The following is a 4,499-nucleotide window of genomic DNA, read 5'->3' on the forward strand; positions in this document are numbered from 1 at the left end:
CCCCCCCCCCTCTCTCGGGTTATTTTCACCCTTTCACATTTTGCCCCGTTTTAAATTTGCCCACATGTTAGTATGGTGAAAGGGGCGAAAATGAAAGGGGTGCAAAAATTTCCCTATATCCAGTATTAAAGTAAGCATTAATGATATATTCAACATTTTATAGGTAAAATATTGGGAAAATTGTGAATCCCTATCAGATCCAGAGGGTGAAGAGGACATCTATGAACTAACTGAACAAGAAATATTAGCTGATATAAAAGAAGGAAATCTTACCTTCACAGGTATTTATTACATTCAAAATGAAAACATTTTATTCTCAATAAGATAATATAATGTGATCATATAATATTAACATTTTAATTTTCGTTTGTATAACTTGACTGCAATTTCTTCATCTTATATTTCTATTTCTTACAGACTCAGAAACCACAAAACCTTCATCAGTGCTAGATCATTCCTACTCATTACAAAATTAAGTATTGATTAAATTTCATAGAATTATGTCAGAAAACAAACTTAGAAAGTTTATTTCTAAAAGATTAGAGCCGCCAACAGGTCACAGAAGCTGTGTACCAGTTGTGCTGTCTGATAGTAAAGGCAACTGGCTGAAAAGGGTTGTATTACACAGTACCGAAAAAGAAATTATACGGTGGTCAAAAAGTGGTGCAAAGATAGAAGATAGCACAAAGTGGTTAAAAAGAAATATAACAGAAAAGGTAAAACGTCATGGCAACATATGGTTGTATGTTTGGTTAGGCACTTGTAACTTAACTTCTAAAAATTAACAGTATATATCTCTTACTTCTAATAATGGGGATGAAATTGATAAAATTATTTTGAAATGCAGAGAAATTATAGAATTTGTTAAGAATTATCCAGGCTGTAAAGTAACTATATTAGAAACTCCAGTGTATTCAATTAAAGAATGGAATAAATCAAGAGGACACAAAGACCCCAACCTTTTTGATATTGAAGATGAAAAATTAGGAGAACAAATTTATATGTTAAATAATAAAATAAGAGAAATGAATAAAAGTCAAGGAGTATACTCCCCCCAGTTTTCTTCAGACTTAAGTGCCACTGATAAATATCGTTGTGGTAAAAATAGAAAACTAAAGAAAAAAAAAATACTATAATTTTAAACTTTATAAAGATGGTATTCATCCAGACACTCTGTTAGCAAAATTTTGGCTAAAAAAAAATTCTGAACAGGCAGAAAGAGATTGTTGGACATAAATTGAACAATAAAATGCTTTTTGGGATAGTTAGTATGATAATTTATTAATGTTGCAGTGGTTGGGAAAAACTATATGACCCACTAACAGGTTATTTAAATTTTTTATGCACTAATTATTGTATAATTGATAGGTATGTAATTGTATATTTTATTGATGGAAGAGACAATGCTCAAGAAATCTATACATGTGGCTTGCTTAACAGCATTTAGTGATTGAAAAATGATCATGGTTTTCATAAGAAATAAATTATGTAAGTTAATGAAAGTAATATAGGTTTATAGAAAAGTCTTGCCATTTCCTGATAAATACATATACATTTGCTAAGTTGGTCATTATAGTCTGGAGCTATGCCGGCGGGGATTTTAATCCCTGGTACCGCCGGATTGGTTCAGACTAGACCAAAAGCTAAATAATTTTTTATTTCTTTATATTTTATTCATTTTACATTACTTTAAATAAAAGATGGACTAGGGTCAAATTTGCTTATGTGGCACAGTGGTTAGAGAGAAGGAAGGTCTTACTTCAATCTAGAGTCACACAGTAAGGAGTTCATCCTTACAATGCGGGTTCAGATCACTGTGGGAGGTGAAGATAAGTCCTTTAAAGAAGATATCATAACCAACAACTAAAATCAAGAAGCATATTTTTTTTCTATTACATTTTTTTTCATGAAATCTGCTTTAAAGATGCCAATGTATAACTATGCAAAGATAGGGTGTTCCATAATATCTGATACCCTCACAGTTTCTTAATCTTTTAAGGATGGATTTTTGTAAGATTTTTGATTTATTTTATTAAGTTCAATTATTTCTGCATATTTATGTTTTCTATATTGAAATGTTAGGAATTCTGAAATCTCATAACTGCAAATCTTACCATACACATGGTAAATTGATATCAATATAACAGGGATTATATTTTTCTGGAAATATCAGTATATTAAAGAAAAATATCACAATTGCAAGTATGAATGGAATTGCTAGAATAATATGTAATTTATAAGGCTTACCTTTGCAAATATTTTTTATAATGCTTCTCTAAACAATTGTCAATATCCTTAGACCAAGTTTCTTTACTCTCAGTTTCTGAAAAGTATACTGAAGAGCTCTCTCTCTTAATTAATGATGAATACTTTTTTGTTTTCTATTATTGTTTGTGTAATACTTTAGGTATTTAATTTCACCACATATTAAAAAAAAATATTTTTAACATAGGGCATAGAAAAGTAAGCAACATGCCTATGAATAAAAGAATAAAACAGAAAGCAGACAATTTTGCATTGAGAGAAATGTGTTTTGCCCAGCTGTCCTTCTAAAGATTTTAGCAATTTTTTTTTATTTTTCATGCAAGAGAATTGTAGAAGTAAATGCTTTTTCCTGTAGATTTTTTGTTTAGGTTATTCTTAATTTGAAATATCCAACTTATAATCATAATTTTCTTTTGTCATTATCACCTGTGCTTTGATATGGTTTAAAGCTTAATTTTCACAAATTTATTTTTACATGGGATTTAATGTCACTTTCCTTAATTTATGGTTAAAGTTAACAAGTTAGGCACACAAATACTGCAATATTTAAATAATTTTTTTGTCATTTCTTTGTAATGATAATGAATGTCCAAGTATATTTAAAGCAAAGAAAAATTGAACTTAACATTATAATTTTTATGGGGATAAGATATCTTTTCTATTTAAAATTTCTGCATGTCCTAATCCACCGTTATCTTTATTAAGGTGAAATTTCAAGCACTTTTGGCCTTTCTCATTAATAATATACACATATTTTGATCGTCATCGTCTTACGTCGCAACTAAAATGTTATGATATATATCAGTTAGTTTTATCAACAATTGTAATTATTCTTCAATAGTATTTTCTGTTCAAACTTACTTTAGATTAGTATCAGTGTAACTTAAAAATTCTTTGCATTACACAGCCTTCACCTCATTGAGATTGCTCTTTGGAATGATCATAAATTCTTTGCATTACACAGCCTTCACCTCATTGAGATTGCTCTATGGATTGATCATATAATGTTACATAATATTTTACATTTTGCCTTCCTATTTTACACACAAATTGTCAATATAATGCAGCTATGAAAGCAGATAGAACATATATATCTTTCAAATGGTATCAGAATTATTGGAACACCGTCTGTATGAAAAGTGCCCAACCAAACATACATCCATTACCGGGGCTTGGACACCATCACACAGAATCAAAGTATATATTTCTCCAAAATTTGGTTATTATTAAAGTAATATGTTGCTTGAGCATTTCAAAGAAATTATAAAAGCATGTTATTAATTAAACTTTTTTTAATTTGAAAATTATGAAAAGTGTGAATTTTTGGTCTATTTGATTGTCGTACATCTGGACTAAAATGTTGAAGTTAGTTCAAATCACTACACTGAACTTATTTTTTCAATGAAGAAAATTAAATTTAAAATGGTAAAAACAGCAATGTAGTTGTGTCCAAGCTCCTTAGGTACTAACACTTAAATTTAAGATACTCCTTCGTATTGGAAAGGAATAGAACCTGTCTATAATTTATCATAAATACATGTATTATTTACTTAAACACACTTCAACACTCAACTTTTAGATACTCCTTTATTGGAAAGGAACAGTACTTGTGTAAAATTTGTTAAAAGGGACATCTACCTGAAGATACTCCTCAATGTTTCCCTCTATTTATATTACACCTACCTGAAGAAACTCACTTATGTTTCAAAGGAACTGTACCTGTGTATAATTTGTTAAAATGACATCTACCTGAAGATACTCCTCGATGTTTTAAAGGAACTGTACCTCTCTATAATACGCTGTATATTACACCTACCAGAAGATACTCCTCGATGTTTGAAAAGAACTGTACCTCTCTATATGTTATATATTACACCATCCTGAAGATACTCCTCAATGTTTCAAAGGAACTGTACCTCTCTATAATACGTTATATATTACACCTACCTGAAGATACTCCCCGATGTTTCAAAGGAACTGTACCTGTATATAATTTTTGTGATTTACATCTACCTGAAGATACTCCTCCATGTTTCAAAGGAACTGTACCTGTAAGTGCCTAAAATGAACCGCCTTCTTTTTTCCAGAAAGAATATTATTATAATATTTGTATTTGTTAACATTTCTAAAATTTCTTACATTGGTCATTAGTCTGGAGCTGTGCCGGCGGGGATTATAATCCCTGGTACCACCACGGAAGCCGGATTGGTTCAGACTAGACCAAAAAGCCAATT

The sequence above is a fragment of the Saccostrea echinata genome, unplaced genomic scaffold, assembly GCF_033153115.1.
Source record: "Saccostrea echinata isolate AGI-Se365-2 ecotype Australia unplaced genomic scaffold, CSIRO_AGI_Sech_v1 ptg000016l, whole genome shotgun sequence".
Classification (NCBI taxonomy): Eukaryota; Metazoa; Mollusca; class Bivalvia; order Ostreida; family Ostreidae; genus Saccostrea; species Saccostrea echinata.